The following is a 19898-nucleotide window of genomic DNA, read 5'->3' as shown; positions in this document are numbered from 1 at the left end:
GCATGGGGGGAGCAATATTAACATCCAAATCCTTTGCTACACAGGGTACAAAACATCATGATTGTGGTCACACATGAACTGAGCCCAACCCTCCAATTCAGGACCTTTGTGAACACTGCTGTACAGTCTAAAAGTTCTGTTCCTCTACAATTGTCATATAATGTATTGACTAAGCCTGGTTCTTTTTTTCCATGTCGATTCAGTTACCTCTACCTCCTCACCTCCCTCGACCCCCATCCTCCCAAACCATCCTCACCCCCAACTCCATCCCTCCTCTGCTCCCCAGGGAGGGCAAGGGCCTCCATAAGGGATTTTCAGTGTTTGTCACATCATCCCAGGTAGGGCCCAGGTTCTTCTTTTGTGTCCATGCTGAAAGAGAATCCCTCCATGTGGTATCGGTTCCCAGAGTCCTTCTGTATGCCTAGAATAAATACTGCTACACTCTCCCAGATCCCACAGATTGCCAAGGGCTCCTCTCTGTCACCCATGTTCAGTGGGAGGGTGCCTGGATCAGGCCCATGCTGGCCATTAAATCATCAGTCTGGAGTCCATGTGTTCCCCCATGTTTAGGTCAGTTGCCTCTGTGGGTTTGCCAGCCAGATCTTGCTTCCTTTGCTCATGACTCTTCCTTGCAAGTGGATTCCAGGAGTTCAATTTGGTTCACAGCAGTGGGTGTCTGCCTCTGCTTCCATCTGCCATTGAATGAGAGTTCCACGATGGCATATAAAGTAGTCATCGTTCTCATTATCATGGGAGGACATTTATGGTAGCCTTAATGCCAGTTGGTGTCATTCTTATAGATCTGTGAAGATCTCACTAGTTCCAGATATCTCCTCCAACTTATACTGGCTTCCTCTTTTCTGGTATCCCTCATCCTTTTCTCCTCTATTCTTACCCTGGATTAACCTTCCTACGCTCCCATGTCCTCCTCTTCCCTTCTCTTTTCTATACCTCTTTCTCCAATCACCTCCTACCCTCCCCTTCTCCCCTGCCCAATCCAATTAGGAGATCATATCCACTAACCCTTCTCTGGATTACCATGCATATCTCTCTTAGGTTCTGCCTTTTACCTCAGACTTTCTGGCAGTTCGGTTGTGGGCTGGCAATGCCCTGCTCCATGTCTAAAATCCATACATGAGTGAGTATATACCGTGCTTGTCTTTTTGTGACTGGGTGACCTAATTCAGGATGGTTTCTTCCAGTATCGTCCATTTGCCTGTAAATTTCAAGATTCCATTTTTTTTTCTGCTGAGTAGTACTCCATTGTGTAAATGTGACACATTTTCTCTATCCGCTCTTCAGTTGAGGGGAATCTGGGTTCTTTCCAGGTTTTGGTATTTACAAATAATGCTGCTATGCACATAGTTGAACAGATGTCCTTATTGTATGAGGGTACATCTTTTGTGTATGTGCTTAAGAGTGGAATTGCTGGATCTTGTGGTAGACTGATTTCCATTTTTCTGAGGAATCCACATACTGATCTCCAAAGTGGCTGCATTAGTTGGCATTCCCACCAGCAGTAGAGGAGTGTACCCCTTTCTCCACATACTCTCCAGCATAAACTGTCATTAGTGGTTTTGATTTTAGCCATTCTGACTGGAGTGAGATGGTATCTCAAAGTTGTTTTGATTTGCATTTTCCTAATGGCTAAAGATGTTGTGCACTTTCTCATGTGTATCTTGGCCATTTTGGACGCTTCTATTGAAAATTCTCTATTTAGTTCAGTCCCCCCTTTTTAAATTGGATCCTTTGGTATTCTGGAGTCTTGCTTCTTGAGTTCTTTATAAATTTTGGAGATCAGCCTTCTGTCAGATGTGGGGTTTGTGAATATCTTTTCCCATTCTGTGGACTGTCGTTTTGTCTTGTTGACAGTGTCCTTTTCCCTGCAGAAGGTCTTCAGTTTCAGGAGGTCCCATTTATTAATTGTCTAACTCAGTGTCTGTGATACTGTTGTTATGTTCAGGAAGCAGTCTCCTGTACCAATTCGTTCAAGGGTACTTCCCACTTTATCTTCTAAGAGATTCAGTGTACATGGATTGATGTTGAGAACTTTGATCCACCTGGACTTAAGTTTTGTGCATGGTGATAGATATGGATCTATCTGTTGTGTTTTACATGCCACCATCCAGTTATTCCACCAACATTTGTTGAAGATGCTTTCTTTTTCCATTGTACAGTTTTAGCTTATTAGTCAAAGATCAGGTGTTCAAAGTTGTGTGGGTTGATACCAGAGTCTTCAATTTGATTCCGTTGGTCTACCTGTCTGATTTTGTGTGAATACCAAGCTGTTTTCAGGACTCTAGCCCTAAAATAGAGCTTGAATTCAGGGATGATGATTCCTTTGGAGGTTCCTTTATTTTACATGGTTGCTTTGGCTATGCTGGGTCTTTTGTTTGTCCATATAAAGTTAAGGATTGTCCTTTCGAGGTTGGTAAAAAATTGTGCTGGTAATTTGATAGAGATTGCATTGAATCTGTATATTGCTTTTGGTAAAATTACCATTTTCACTACATTGATCCTACCTATCCAATAGCATGGGAGATCTTTCCATTTTCTGTTTCTTTCTTTAGTTTCTTTTCTTAAGGACTCAAAGTTCTTATTATACAGGACTTTCACTTGCTTGGTTAGAGTTACCCCAAGATATTTCATGGTGTTTGTGGCTATTGTAAAGGGTGATGTTTCTCTAATTTCTTTTTCGTCCCCTTTATTGTCTATATACAGTAGGGCTACTGAGTTTTTGAGTTAATTTTGTATCCTGCCACTTGGATGAAGGTGTTTATCAGCTGTAGGAGTTTCCTGGTAGAATTCTTTGGGTCACTTACATAGACTATCGTATCATCTGCAAATAGTGAAAGTTTGACTTCTTCCTTTCCAGTTCATATCCCCTTGATTTGCTTTTGTTTTCTTATTGTTCTAGCTAGAACTTCAAGTACAATATTGAAGAGATATGGAGAGAGTGTACATCCTTTTCTTGTTCCTGATTTTAGAGGAATTGCCTTTAGTTCCTCTCCATTTAGCTTGATGCTGGCTGTTGGATTGTTGCATATAGCTTTTATTAAGTTTAGGCATATTCCTGTTATCCCTGATCTTTCCAAAAACTTTGCCATGAAGGGGTGTTGGATTTGTCAAAGGCTTTTTCGGCATCTAGTGAGATGATCATGTGTTTTTTTCTTTTTGTTTATATGGTGGATAACATTAATGGATTTTTGTATGTTGAACCATCCATGCATCCCTAGGATGGAGCCTACTTGACCATGGTACATGATTTTTCTGATGTGTTCTTGGAATTCAATTTGCCAGTGTTTTATGGAATATTTTTGCATCAATGTTCATGGGGGAGATTGTTCTGTAATTCCCTATCTTGGTTGTGTCTTTGTGTGTGAGAAAATGCTGCAATGATTGGTTGCTGAGATTTTTCTCACTGATTACAAAGGGGAGAGTGCTGTTGGTGACATAAGAGTATGTGTTAGCTATAATAGTCTTGTTGGGATAACAGAAAGTACCATCCAGTCACATGGCTAAATAAAAAGTCAGGATAGTGCTATCTTTGAAAGACTGTTCCTAAATCCAAATAGAAGCATTCCAGGAAACAAACAACAAGGAATTCCTGATGGTTATAAGTTTGTGAAATACCTCTTATCACCCAATCATAGTGTAAGACATCAGAGTGGTTAGACACATAAAGCAGAATAATAAGAGAGTCAGAGCTGAGATGGAAAGACAAGAGGGAGTGGAACTTTACTGAAATAGATTTTGGTAAGTTAAACAATTTTAAAAAATTGAACAAATAAGCCCATTAAATAAAATCAGAGTTTTCCCTCTCAAATGAATAGGTGCAGCCATATTAATTACCAGGCATTTACAGTCAAACCATCCACATGCAACATTTAAATTTTTTCATTGTAAGTGTAATGAATGGCTAAACAGTGCATAGTAATTTTTTGCAGATATTATCAAGCCTTCAGTTAATGGACATCTGTGGAAGAGGCATGTATATAACATATAAAAGATTGCATGATCAAGTGAGTAACATTTAATTTATTCAATAATATAACATAGCAGTTAAGAATGGGACCTGTTAAGACTGATAAGATGGTTTATGGGATGAAGGTACCAGTTCCCAAGTCTAATGACCTTAGTTCAGTCACTGGAAATCTTATTGTGGAAGAAGAAAACTATCTCTTATGATATTTTCTGTGACCTCCCCATGAATGGTGTGGTATACCTATTCATACAAACACACACACACACACACACACACACACACACACACACTAACATACAGTAACACACACTAAACAAATAAATAAGAACACATTTTAACATAGGACATTTCATTTTCATATCTAACCTGTTGAGTGCAAGGATCTTTTTAATTTACAATTGATTTCCATTTATTTTATTTTGTTTGTTTTCAGAAAGTGCTTTTGTTCTTCTTTTTTATTTTATTTTTAAATTTAAATTAGAAAAAAAGGTTGCTTCACATGTCAATTCCAGGTCCCCCTCCCTTTCCCTCCCCTCCTACTGTACCCTCCCACCAACCCCCCCAATATAACCTCATATCCCCAGGGAGGGTGAGGACCATAATGGGGGTGTCCATAGTATGTCATTTCATCCAGGGAAGGGCCTAGACCCTCCCCCAAGAGTTCAGGGTGAGAGGGCTTCTCTCATTGTTGAATGGGAGTCCAAAGTCCATTTGTATACCTGGGATAAATACTGATCTACTCCCCAAGGCTCAATAGATTACCTAGGCCTCCTCACTGACTCCAACATTCAGGAGGTCTTGATCAGTCCCATGCTGGAATCCCAGCCATCAGTCTGGAAATCAAGAGCTAACCCTTGTCAGGTCAGATGTTTCTGGGGGTTAATCCAGTCTAGTCTTAATCCCTTTGCCCATCAGTCCTCCCACTCTGTTACTGGGATTCTTGAGTTCAGCTCAGTTCTTAGCCATGGACATCTGCCTCTGCTTCCATCAGCGACAAAATGAAGGTTCTGATTCCCAGAATCCCTGGCCATGGGATTGTAGATTGGAACTCACCAGAACTATGACTAAAATCCATATATGACAGAGTACATGCCATGTTTCTCTTTTTGGGACTGGGTTACCTCACTCAGGATGCTTTCTTCTAGTGCTATCCATTTGCCTGCAAATTTCAGGATTCCATTGTTTTTTTCTGCTGAATAGAACTTTCTTGTGTAAATGTACCACATTTTCTCTATCCACTCTTCGGTTGAGGGGCATCTAGGTTGCTTCCAAGTTCTGGCTATTACAAATAATGCTGCTATGAACATTGTAAAATAGATATCCTTGTTGTATGAATGGACATCTTTTGGATATATGCTTAAGAGTTGAGTTGCTGTGTCTTGTGGTAGGTTTATTCCCATTTATCTGAGGAATCTCCATACTGATTTCCAAAGTGGCTGTACAATTTGGCACTCCCAACAGCAGTGGAGGAGGGTTCCACTTTCACCACAACCTCTCCAGCATAAATTGTCGTTCGTGTTTTTTTATTTTAGCCATTCTGACAGGAGTAAGATGGTATCTCAGAGTTGTTTTGCTTTGCAATTCCCGGATGGCAAAGGATGTTGAGCACTTTCTCAAGGACCTCACAGCCATTTTAGCCTCCTCTACTGAGTTAGTTCTGTAGCCCACTTTTTAATTGGATCCTTTGGTTTTTTGGAGACTTGCTTCTTGAGTTCATTAAAATTTTGGAGATCAGCCCTCTGTTAGTTGTGGGGTTAGTAAATATTTTTCCCATTCTGTGGGCTACCTTTTTGTCTTTCTGACTGTATCCTTTGCCTACAGAAGCTTCTCAGTTTCAGGAGGAACCATTTATTAATTGTTGATCTCACTGCCTGTGTTACTGGTGTTATGTTCAGGAAGCTGTCTCCTGTACTGATTCGTTCAAGGGTACCACACTCTTTCTCTGCCAAGAGGTTCAGTGTGGTTGGATTTATATTGAGGTCTTTGATACATTTGGACTTAAGTTTTGTGCAAGGCAATAAACATGGATTGATCCACATTCTTATACATGCCAGGAGCCAGTTATGCCAGCACAATTTGTTGAAGATGCTTTTTTTTTCATTGTATATTTTTAGCTTCCTTATCAAAGATCAGATGTTCATACATGTGTGGGTTAATATCAGGTTTTCAATTCAATTCCATTGGTCTACCTGTCTATTTTTGTGCCAATCCCACACTGTTTTCAGGACTACTGCTCTATAATAGTGTTTGAGGTCAGGGATGGTGATGCCTCCAGATATTGCTTTGTTGAGTAAGGTTGTTTTGCCTATCCTTGATCTTTTGTTTTTCCATACAAAATTGAGTATTGTTCTTTCAAGGCCTGTGTAGAATTGTGCTGTTATTTTATTGGAGATTGCATTGAATCGGTAGATTGCTGTTGGCAGGACTGCCATTTTTACCACATTGATCCTACCTATCCAAGAGCATGGGAGATCTTTCCATTTTCTGAAGCATCTTTACTTTCTTTCTTTAACGACTCAAAGTTCTTATGATACAGGTCTTTCACTTGTATGGTTAGCATTATCCCAAGGTATTTTATGTAGTTTGTGGCCATTGCAAAGGGTGATGTTTCACTGATTTCTTTCTCAGATCTTTCATCATCTATATATAGTATGGATAGTGATTTTCTTGAGTTGATCTTGTAGCCTGCCACTTTGCTGAAAGTATTAATCAGCTGTAAGAGTTCCTTGGTAGAGGTCTTTGGGTCATTGATGTAAACTATCATATCATCTGCAAACAGTGAAAGTTTGACCTCTTCCTTTCCAATTTGTATCCCCTTGATCTCCTTTTGTTGTCGTATTGCTCTGGCTAGAAATTTAAGTACAATATTGAAATCGTATGGAGAGACTGGACAGCCTTGCCTTGTTCCTGATTTTAGCAGAATTGTGTTGAGTTTCTGTCCATTTACTTTGATGTTGGATGTTGGCTTAGTTTATATAGCTTTTATTATGTTTAGGTATGTTCCTGTTATCCCAGATCTCTCCAAGACCTTTTTTTATACTATTTTTAATTTTAATTTTAAATAACTTGTTTTACATGTCAATCCCAGTTCCCTCTCCCTCCCCTCTTCCCGCACTCCCCTTCCCCCCAGCCTCCCACCCTGTTGCCAATTCCTTCCACATAGGGGATATCTAAAGAGTCTGTCATTTCACTCCGGGTAGGGTCCAGGCATTCCCCTAAGAGTCCAGGCTGAGAGAGCATCCCTCTTTGTGCTATGGGCACACAATGACGATTTGTATTCCAGGGATAGACACTGATCCACTGCTCAAGGCCCCATAGGTTGCCCAGGCCTTCTCACTGACACATGCTGTCCTCCCCGCTGTCAGTCTGGGGTCCAAGAGCTCTCCCCTGTTCAGATCAGCTGTCTCTGCTGGTTTTGCCAGGCCATTCTTTGCCAATTTGCTCATCACTCCTCTCTATCTGCCACTGGGTTCCTTGGGTTCAGTTCAGTGTTTAACTGTGTGTTTGCCTCTGCTTCCATCAGCCACTGGATGAAGGCTCCCAGATGGTTATAGGCATCAAGTTCACTATCAGGAATGGGCATTCGAGGTGGCCTCTCCACTATTACTTAGCTTGCCAATTGGTGTTATCCCTTTAGATCACTAGAGGTCACTCTGGTGCCTGATCCGTCTTCTAACCTATGATTCCCTCTTCCCCCTATTCTACCCCCACCCACTCAACTTCCTGTTCCCCCATGACATACTCTGTCTTTCTCTTCTCCCCCTCTCTTCTTCCCAGGTCCCACTCCCCCTTACCCCTCACCGTGTTCCCCATCCATTCAGAGGATCTTCTCTCAATCATCTTCTCTTGGATACTATGCATATATGCATATCTTTTAGGTTCTTTCCTGTTTCCTAGACTCTCTAGAAACCATGTATGAGTGAGTACATACCATGTTTGTCTTTTTGTGACTGGGTTACCTCACTCAGGATGGCTTCCTCCAGTGCCATCCATTTACCTGCAAATTTTAAGATTCCATTGTTTTTTTCTGATGAGTAATACTCCATTGTGTAAATGTACCACATTTTCTCCACCCACTCTTCAGTTGAGGGGCATCTAGGTTGCTTCCAGGTTCTGGCTATTACAAATAATGCTGCTATGAACATAGTGGAGCACATGCCCTTGTTGTATGAATTTGCCTCATTTGGATATATGCCAAAGATATTCACTAACCCCACATCTGACAGAGGGCTAATCTCCAAAATTTACAAAGAACTCAAGAAACAAGTCTCCAAAACACCAAAGGATCCAATTAAAAGGTGGGGTACAGACCTAAATAGAGAATTCTCAACAGAGGAGCCTAAAATGGCCAACAGACACTTAAGAAAGTGCTCAACATCCTTAGCCATCAGGTAAATGCAAATCAAAACAACTCTGAGATACCATCTTACTCCTGTCAGAATGGCTAAAATCAAAAACACTGAAGACAATTTATGCTGGAGAGGATGTGGAGAGAGGGGAACTCTACTCCACTGCTGGTGGGAGTGCCAACTCGTACAGCCTCTTTGGAAATCAGTGTGGAGATACCGCAGGAAAATGGGAATTAATCTACCGCAAGACCCAGCAATTGCACTCTCCAAGACCTTTAACATGAAGGGGTGTTGGATTTTGTCAAAGGCCTTTTCTGCATCTAGTGAGATGACCATATGGTATTTGTTTTTCAGCCTGTTTATGTGGTGGGTTACATTGATGGATTTTTGTATGTTGAACCATCCCTGCATCACTGGGATGAAACTTGATCATGGTGAATGAATGTTTTGATGTGTTCTTGGATCCAATTTGCCAATATTTTATTGAGTATTTTGCATCAATGTTCATGAGGGATATTGTCCTGAAGATTTTTCTGAGTTGTGTCTTTGTGTGTCTTGGGGATCAAGGTTATTGAAGCCTTGTAGAAAAAGTCTGGCAAAGACCCTTCTGCTTCTATTGCATGGAATATTTTGAGGAGAAATGGTATAAGCTGTTCTTTGAATTTCTGGTAGAATTCTGCACTGAGGCCATCTGGATCTGGGCACTTTTTTGTTGTTGTTGGGAGATTTTGATGACGGCTTCTATTTCCATAGGGGTTATGGGTCTATTTAAATTGCTTATCTGTTCTTGATTTAATTTGGGCAAGTGATAGCTATCCAGGAAGTCATCCATTTCCTTTAAATTTTCGAATTTTGTGGAGTACGGGTTTTCAAAGAACGACCTGATGATTCTCTGAATTTCCTCAGAGTCCGTTGTTATGTCCCCCTTTTCATTTCTGATTCTATTAATTTGCATGTTCCCTCTCTGCTCTCTGGTAAGTATGGACAAAGGTTTGTCTATCTTGTTGATTTTCTCAAAGAACCAACTCTTCATTGCATTGATTTTTTGTATTGTTTTTCTAGTTTGTACTTTAATGATTTCAGCCCTCAATTTGACTATTTCCTTGTGTCTACTCCTCCTGGGGGAGTTTGCTTCTTTGTGTTCTAGAGCTTTCAGCTGTGCTGTTAATGCTCTAGTGTAACTATTCACCAGTTTCTTCATGTGAGCACTTAGTGCTATGAACATCCCCTGTATCACTGCTTTCAAAGTGCCCCATAGGTTTGGGTATGTTGTGTCTTCATTCTCATTGAATTCTAGGAAGTCTTTAATTTCATTTTTTTATTTCTCCTTTGACCCAGGAATGGTGCAGTTGTGTGTTATTCAATTTCCACGAGTTTGTAGGTTTTCTGCAATTTGTGTTGTTGTTGAATTCTAAAGCATGGTGGTCTGATAAGATGCATGGAGTTATTCCAATTTTTTTGATGCTGCTGAAATTGGATATGTTGCCAAGTATGTGGTCAATTTTTGAGAAGGTTCCATGTGGTGGTGAGAAGAAGGTATATTCTTTTTTATGTGGATGAAATGTTGTATAGATGTCTGTTAATTCCAGTTGGGTCATTACTTCTATTAGACCCTTTGCATATTTGTTGAGTTTCTGTGTGGTATTCTTGTCTAGTGGTGAGAGTGGTGTGTTGAAATCTCCCACTATAAGTGTGTGGGGCTTTATATGTGACTTAAGTTTTAGTAATTTTCTTTTACAAATGTGGATGCCTTTGTATTTGGGGCATAGATGTTCAGGATAGACACTTCATCTTGGTGGATTTTACCTGTGATGAGTATGTAATGACCTCCTTCATCTCTTTTGATTGATTTTATTTTAAAGTCTAATTTGTTAGATATTAGGATTGCTAACCCTGCTTGTTTCTTGGGTCCATTTGATTGGAACATTTTTTCCCAACCTTTAACTCTGAGGTAATGTCTGTCTTTGAGGGTGAGGTGTGTTTCTTGTATGCAGCAGAAGGATGGGTTCTGTCTTTGAATCCATTCTGTAAGCCTGTGTCTTTTTATGGGTGAGTTAAAGCCATCAATGTTGAGGGATATTAATGACCATTGATTTCTCAATATTCTTTGATTTATAATGGTTGTTGGTGGTGGAATTATGTGTGGAATTCCACCCCTCTTTATTTTGGCTGTTGGTAAAGTGTGATTATCTAATGCGTATGTTTTTCTGGTTGTAGTTAACGTCCTTGCTTTGGAGTTTTCCTTCCAGAACTTTCTGTAGGGATGGGGTACTCGATATGTATTGCTTGAATCTAGTTTTGTCATGGATTACCGTGTTTTCTCCATCTATAGTGATTGATAGCTTTGCCAGGTATCCATGGTCTCTTAGTGTTGATAGAACATCTGTCCAGGACCTTCTGGCTTTTAGAGTTTCCATGGAAAATCAGGAGTAATTCTGATAGGTTTTCGTCTATATGTTACTTGGCCTTTTTCCTTAGCTTCTTTTACTATTCTTTCTTTTATTCTGTATATTTGGGGTCTTGATTCTTATGTAGAGTAGGGACATTTCCTTTGTGTTCCACTCTGTTTGGTGTTCTGTAAGCTTCTTGTAACCTTCATTGGCATGTGTTTCTTAACGTTGGGAAAGTTTTCTTCTATGATTTTTGAATATGTTTTCTGCCCCTTTGAGGTGGTTTTCTTTACCTATTATTCTTCTATACTAATTATTCTTACATTTGGTCTTTTCATGGTGTCCCATATTTCCTGGATGTCTTGTGTTAGGAATTTGTTGGACTCATGATTTTTTTTTGGTTGATGAATCTATTTCTCCTAGTTTATCTTCAACTCCAGAGATTCTTTCTTCCATCTCTTGTATTCTGTTGATAATGCTTGTATCTGTAGTACCTGACTACTTGCCTTGCTTTTCTATTTCTAGCCTTTCTTCAGATTGTGTTTTTTTATTGTATCTATTTCAGTTTTCAACCCTTGCAGTGTTTGAATTGTTTCTTGCAATTTTATGTTTATCTTTTTTGTCTATTTGTTGCATTTTATGAATTTTTGGTTTGGTCTTTCTTCCATTTCTTGCTTTTTTTTGCTTTTTCTTCCATTTCTTGCATTTTTTGTTGGTTTCTTCCATTTCTTGCATTTTTTGCTGTGTTTTTTCATCCATTTCTTTGAGGGATTTTCCTATATCCTCTTTTAGGGCCTCTATCATTTTCAGGAAGTTGTTTTTAAAGTCATTCTCTTCTGCTATATTTGCATTGTAATGTTGGCATTTTGTTGGTGTGGAGTCTCTAGAATCTGGTGGTGTCATATTTTTTTTTCTGTTGCTGAGTGTGTTTTTGCGTTGTCTCTTTCCCATCTCTTCTTCTAGTGGGTGCAGAAAGAGCCCCTTACTGGTCTGGTGGTTAGGGGACCAGAGTTCCCTTTCGGTGGGTGCAATCAAGTCCAATACTCTGGTAGTTCTTCTATTTCTCGTCCTAGTTCTGGTCCCATGGGTGGAGAAGAAGACCAGGAATCTGGGTTGCATAGTCTCCCAAATGTTCCCCTGGTCCCTGGTCCTGCCGGACCCACTGGTCCCCTGGTCTCCTTGGTGGAAAAGAAGACCTAGGATCTGTGTTTCTTGGCTCCCACTGGGATGGTAAGCTCTGTGGCAGTTCCCAGGCACTGGGAGGCATGCCTGGATGCAGGGCTGTGTTTACCTGGATCTGCTGGTTTCCTGGTTTCGGTGGAAGTGAAGACCCGGTATCTGGGGTGTTTGGCTCCTGCTGGGATGGGAAGCTATGTGGCAGCCCCTCCATTTATTTTATATTGATTAAGGCATTGGGAATCATTTAAATTCATTCTAACTTCTTTATGTCTATGTACTGATTCTTGTGCTTCGATTATTAGTCATAACCCAATCAACAAACACTTGTTATATTTATACAATGGTGTACTACTCAGTGGTTAAAAAAACAATGAGATCTTGAAATTTGTAGGCAAATGGATGGAACTAGAAAAACCATCTGTGTGTGTTAACACAGACTCTAAAAGACAAACACATTGAGGACTCCCTCACAAGTGTATATTAGATGTAAAAAAAGGATAACCAGGTTACAATCCATACTCCCGGACAAGTTAGGTCAAGAGGAGGACCCTAAGAGGGACACATGTGAAATGACCCAGGAAATGGAAATACCTTATATCTCCTCTATAAAATGAGAAGTAAAGTAGAAGAGAATGGATGGGGGATGGGAACATGTGTGCTCAAGATGGCCTAATTGTGGAAAGGATGGAGAGGGAGCCAAGGATGAAAGAGAAATCTTCATAGAGGGAGCCATTATGAGAATAAGGAGGAAACCTTATGCCAGGTAAATTCTGAGGATCCCAGCTAGAACTCCTAGAAATAATGGAGGAGACGGTGCCTGACTTGGCCTTCCTCTATAATCAGATTAGTGACTATCCTAATTGTCATCATAAAACCTACATCCAGCAACTGATGGAAGCAGGTGCAGTGATCCACAGTCAAGGGCTGGGCTGAGCTCCTGGAGCTTAGTTGAAAAGAGGAAGGATTATATGAGTAAGTCTAGGGAGAGTTCAAGATCAGGATAGGGAAATCCACAGAGACAGCTGACAAGAGCTAATGGGAGCTCATGTTTTCTGAACTCACAGCTTGGGATTCTGCATGACACATAACTTAGCTCTCTGAATGTGGGTGATAGTTATGTGGGTTGCTCTGTTGCCAGTAGGAGGGAGGTGTAGTGGGTCCAGGACTTATCCTGAGTACAAAAACCGATATTTGCAGTCCATTCCCTGTGGTGGAATATATTGCTTAGCCTTGGTACAGTGAGGCTGAGATATGGTCTTGCCTCAACTTTGTATACCAGACTTGCTGACTCCCCAAGGGTGGCCTTGGCCGCTTTGGAGAGGGAGTGTTGGAGGGATGGGGAAATTAGGGGTAGTGAGAGAAGAGGAGGGAGGGTAACTGAGGCTAGTATGCAAAATAAAAAAATTAAATAAAAATTTTGTTTTGCCAAAAAAAGAAATGAGAAATGTCAAACACTTGAAGGACAAGAAAATCAGAGTGACAGCTTAGAGATGACAGTGCCTTCCTTATTTGTTGAGAAAATATTTTTGGTGGGGTATGTTCTTCTGTTTATATGTCTCTTATTGGTTGATGAATAAAACAATGTTTGGCCAATAGACACAGGAAGATAGGCAGTATTAAGGTACAAGGTGAATTCTGGAAAAGATATGCAGAGAGGATAATATATAGCCACCAAAGGAGAAACATGTCCAGACATTCTCCAGCAAGTCAAGACTACTTGGAAATACATAAATTAATAGAAATGTGTTAATAATTAAGACAGAGCTAGGCAGTAAGATGCCCTAGCCATTAGCCAACAGTTTAATAGTTAATATAAGTCATTATGTATTTATTTGTGACTGAAGAGGCAGGGGACCTGTAGGGGAAGACAATCCAGCAACTTATTTTGGATTGTCTCAAATATAGCGATGCATTTGTTTATTTTAAAATATTCATAAAGTCTTGCAGTCTAGAAGAGAGCAGAATACTGCCATGGGATATAGGAAAAGATTAATGGATTTGAAGGACAATAAGAGCAATAGAAATGAGAACTTCCAATTACAGAATCTGTGTCTTATAGTCACATGCTCATAGGTGCTATAGACTGGCCTCCTTCCTCCCCTTAAGAAGAAGAGAAAAAAATAGGCATAAAACACTAAGGTAATTTGAAAAATCCATAGATAATACTGTTTTATATTTACCAAAAGTTGTGTGTGTGTGTGTGTGTGTGTGTATGTGTGTGTGTATTAAACCAAGTTACGCCACATAGAGTGTAATCCCTAATAATGATATTGTGTCTAATCAAAGCCTCAGGAGCAATCATTAGAAAACCACTTTCAAGTTATTGGTCAGGGAAGTCCAAGAGACTCTTCAGTCAATATAAAGGATTGCTTTTAACATTCATTGCCTGCTAAAAGTTGAAGCAGTTGAAGCAAAACATCACATGCACTTTGGACACAGAGGACAAAAGGGGACTGTACTGGACATTATCCCAACACCTCTTCTCTGAGGATTAGGTACACTAAGTACTGAGAATTAATATGAAAGCATCAAAAGGATGAACATAATTAAGTACTATGATTCTCCGCAGAAAAAATAATTACGGAAAACCACAAGTAAAGGTTAAAAAAAAAAACCTCTTACTATGAATGTCCACCTCCAAGTGATGATCTAAACACAATCCATTAAGGAAGCTTGTAAGATCCAGACAGCCAGGATGGTGATTGTTAGACTGTTGTGTTTTCTAAATACAATGTGGAAGCTATATCCATTAAATCTCATCACTATGGCTGTCTAAGCAAGACTTTAACAATGAAAATACCCATTGACATGAAAACACAGATGGGGAAAATCTCATGGCAACTCATTCCTAGATGAAGAACTACATGAAATTACTAAATACTGCTTCTCAGTATCACCTGATCATTCCTAAATACATATGTTCATATATTTACTCACATGTCATTATAATATTTTTTTTTTGGTTTTTTCGAGACAGGGTTTCTCTGTATTGTTTCGGGGGCTATCAGTCCAGCCCGGCCTCGAACTCACAGAGATCTGCCTGCCTCTTCCTCCTGAGTGCTGGGATTAAAGGCATGTGCCACCACTGCCTGGCTATAATAATTTTTTAAAGATGTGAATTTGGGAAACTGAGAGGGGATCGAAAGTGTTGGAGAGAGAATGGAAGAGTTATGTATACATAGTATGTATATATGACTTTTAATTGTTTTAAATAATAAAAACAGATCTACTCATATTTATTGTATTTTGGTGTCTGGGTGTCTAATACAGTGAGTCCCTGTCTCATATGACAACAGCATCGACAACAAAAAAACCTCCCAACAAAAACAAGCCAAACCAACCGACATACCGAACTAAAATACAAATTTTGTTAATGATAAAGGCTTCTGATTTTCACTTATTTTATTTCCAAAATATGTCTTTGAACACATTTCTAACTTTCTATCTCTTTTCCATAAAATAATGTGTATAGTAAGGCCTAAGACGTTAATTTTCTAAATAGAGCTTAAAAACTGAATAAATAAATAATAATATTTGATTCATAATAAAATTGTAAGGATGCCTTTTCCTTGGATACTTTTTTAAGAAAAGTGAAAATAGAAGGAATAAATTAGGAAATTTGTTGCAAGATAAATGCATATTCAAATGAATAGATATATGAAATGATGAGAAAACATGTGTAATAGGAGAGAGGAGGAATATTCAAGGGCTGGTAAATAGAAGGATAATTCAAGGAACAAAATACATGAGAAAAGGAAATCACAAACAGAAAGAATTACATGTTCTTTACTCAGTGAAAGAGTCCTTGTGAAAACACAGAGTATACTTGAGGGAAGACAGGATGGGTGGAAAGAGAGCACACATTTGATTACGCACAATGCCACAGTTGCTGAGCCCATGTTGTGGGATACCTTCTTTTTTTCTGACTTCTCTTTGCTTGAGTGGGATGACTGTAGACTACTGGTGCGGGAAATCTAGGGGAAAGAGTCACGAACAAGGAAGAGGGGCTACTACAGACTATATAGAGTGTAATATGTGCTCAGTGACTGGAGGATTGAGAATAACCCCAGTAGCACTGGGCAAAGAGAGAATAAAGACAATTTTACAATGCATAACTTGGGGTGAATTTACAGTATTTCTTACCAGTGAGTAGGATAAGTGTTAGTGTGGCACTGTGAGAGCTGTAAGAATTGGCAATAGAATAATAAATATTGCAATGGATATTAAAAGTGCTAATCAAAGTGGTACCTACCTGTCCTCAAGCATTGGTGGAAATAAACGAAGTGATCTGCTTCATATATGCAATAAACTAAGTGTTTGTGAAACCGTAGCGCTGGCATTTTTGGCTTTATAAAACTGTATGATTTACAGTGAAAATACTATGGTAAAATCTGTAGGTAGCATCAGTGGTATTGGCCTTAGAGACAAACTCCAATGATAGATGATTGCATTAGCTAACTAACATTAACTTCAATTTCCCTGCACAGATGTAGGCAATGGATGCATATGTTTATGCCCCTGAGGAAATTATTTAAGTATTCAGAAATTCTACTCCCAAAGAAAACCTGCACTCCAGGTATGTGTATTTAACATTTGGAATAAATTCTAGACAAAGAATAAACAACTTTTAAATTGTTCAACATAAATCATTTCCAGGAAGCATGAATTAATAACTAAGAAAATATTTGCATCAAAGAAATGAGAAAAGAAGAACTGCAAAAGTGCTCATAGTATAATAAAGACATCCGTCTACTTAAATTAATAATTTTAAAACTCTTGCAAGGCCTGACACCTGTTCAAGAAAGCTTTAATTCTAGACCTGTGTTAATCCCAAAGATCACACCCCTACATTGGAATAGATAAAATCCTGACATACCTTACCATTAGCTATTTATATTTGTCCAAGTGTATTAAGACAATGGACTCCAAGTTTATATACATATTTGATATACTTTCATTAGAAGAAGTCAAAAGATAGTGGGTAGAAGGAAAGGGCTATAAAAGAAATATAATTTATATCTTCTACTATACAAATTTTATACATAGAATTTTTCTATGCTTGATGGGACAAATTTAACCAGAAACAATGTTCACATAACTGCAATACATTTCCTCAAGAATACTCCCTGATCATGAAAGTAAAAACATAGCTAGCAAGGTGGTTCAGCCTATAAAGTCTCTTCTACCTAAGCATGAAGATCTGAATTCACATGTTCAGTTCCAACATAAAAAACTGAACATGGCAAGCTTGGAATTCCAGATCGGCAGTAGCAGAGAAAAAAGGTCCAGAAGTCCTACTAGCAGCTAGTCTGGCAATTCACTGAGCTCCATGTTCAGTGAAAACACTGTCCTATACAGTAAAGTGGGGCACTAATGTCAAGGCTTCATACAGCAAGTGGAAGCTACTGTTTTTAAATGACTTGTTTCCCAGATTCCTGATGAAGGAAAAGAATGAAGGAAACATAAATGCACATATCCAGGAAAGTGGGGAGTGGACGAACTGTGCTCTCTGATGGAAAAGCCTTAGCAGACCAGTAGCTTAGAATGTTTAATATATAAGTTTGCCAATGACTTAGTGTTATTGGACACAGTTAAATAAGCTGGTGGGTTATTAATAAGATAGCAGAAGGAAGGGATATTATTTCTATATTCAGGTTAACAGGAGACAGCTGTATCTAATATTGGTAGTCTCTATGGGTGATCAGTCTTCAGGCCAAGTGCTTCCAGTGGGACAAAGCTGCAGAAGACATTTTCTGCACACACTGTGTGCATTCACACTTAGAAGCAGGGAAAACTTTGCTCTTCCTCTGAGGCTTATCCAGGAAGACTTTGTTACTCCTATGGGGAGGAACCAACGGGGCTTATGATATTGCCATGCCCATGTCAGGAAATAAATATTTATTCAGTCAGGACATCATGTGCTCCCTACAGGGAACCGTGGCTTCCTCTATTAGATCTACCTATATAAGCTAGGATCCTCTAGCACAGGATAAGAAAGCTCAGCTCTTCTTACTTAGTATACATACTGTTCAGAAACCGTGTTCCAGGTATTGACAAAGGCCTTCATCACCAGGCACATATACATCTCACAGAAATTTTGCTTGATGCTCCAGTGTTATATAACCTCCTGCCTCAATTAGAGGAGGCCACCTTCTCCTGCTTAAGCTTATCTACTTTTCCCTTATCATCTATAGGGCTCCAAGCTACAGATGTGACATCTGTATCGTTACTTAATTAATTCAAGTCTCAAGGGTCATCTCAGAAGCAGGGAAGAAAGATTGTAAGAGACAAAAGTAGTGGACATGTGAAGCAAAACAGTATTTGTCGGACATGACAGGGACGCCACACACAGGAATCCTCTGGACTAAAGGCAGAGGAACAAACAAGCACAAGTTCCATCATAACCAGGGGACAGACTAATGAAGCCCCACCTCCGACAGAGGAGATATTGGCAATGTTGCTGACTGGAATAAGGAGTCAATTTTTCTCTTGGTGTGGCTCCTGAGTTGATATTTAAGTTCCAGTATACGATCTTTTTTTTTTTTTTTTTTTTTGGTTTTTCGAGACAGAGTTTCTCTCTATTGTTTTGGAACCTGTCCTGGAACTCGCTCAGTAGACCAGGCTTGGTCTCGAACTCACAGAGATCCACCTGCCTCTGCCTCCCGTGTGCTGGGATTAAAGGCGTGCACCACCACCGCCCAGTCCAGTATATGATCTTATATCCAAATACATATAAGCAATAGCTAATACAGTCAGGAATTTTGTTGTTGTTGAGGTGGGTTTTTTTGGTAATTTAATTATTTTTGGTAATTTAATTTTTTTGGTAATTTATGTGTGGTATTGGATGTGCTGAAAGGTAGGAAATGGAGGCGAGTCTGATCAACATATGCAAGTGTGTAAAAATTCCCACACAAAAATAATTAAGAATAATTATAACATAATGTGGATTCCAATAGGATTTATTTGACTTTTATTTGACCTTTATAAGAATATGCTTTTCTACACACAAAATATACACATGCCTACATCATACACAAGTAAGTAAAATTTTTTTTCACATAAAAAGAGTATATTATCACAAAATAAACGTGGGTTTCTTGCACTAAAAATGAAAAACTAAAGTTCTGATGAAATTATAATATTTTGTACTTTAAAATATCATAGCAAAGTCTCATTTCTTAGTTCTGAAAAAATCTCTTTCTTTCAGAAGTTAACATAGGCAAGAGACAGTTGGAATGTCTATGGAAAAATACCTGCAATATTTTTGCACTCTTATGTATATCTATACTTATCTCAAAATAATATACATATTTGCTTGTATATGGTGTGTATGACAGAGAGAGAGACAAAGAGAGTGACAGAGAAACAGAGAGACAGAGACAAAGTCAGAGACACTGAGATAGAGGGGTAGTAGCAGAATTTATATTCTTTAAAAGGCAAGCTTAACTAGTATTAAACCAAAAATCTCATATATAAAATCCTTATAACATATCCTTATATAAATATAATATCCAAATGAAAAAACATAATCACAAATGAAAAAGTCTGTAACATTTGAAATCTGACAATTTGTAATTCAAGAAGGATATCTATATATCCACTGTTTTAAGACATGATTAAATAGGATTAAAGGTGAATTTAAGGCATTGGGCCTCTATATTCTTCATGCTTCAACCCTTTAATATAATTCTACATGTTTTGGCAACCTCCAACCTTGAAATTATTATTTTTGTTATTTCATGATTGTAATTCAGATAGTTGAGTTGTAATTTAAATATTTGTGTTTTCCAATGGTCTTAGGAGACCCTTGTGAAAAGGCCATTTTACTCCACCCCAAGGGAGTAGTGACTCACATTAAAAGGGAGAGGATGATGAGACTGACTTCATCAAGAGAACTTAATACTTAAAAGTGGAGAGAAAGAGAAGATGACAGAATACATATTATGCTTCCTATGTGCTTGATGGAGTCATTTCTATGTCACTGGTAACAAAAGC

The sequence above is a fragment of the Mesocricetus auratus genome, unplaced genomic scaffold, assembly GCF_017639785.1.
Source record: "Mesocricetus auratus isolate SY011 unplaced genomic scaffold, BCM_Maur_2.0 Super-Scaffold_100676, whole genome shotgun sequence".
NCBI lineage: Eukaryota > Metazoa > Chordata > Mammalia > Rodentia > Cricetidae > Mesocricetus > Mesocricetus auratus.
This window is presented reverse-complemented; position numbering follows the sequence as displayed.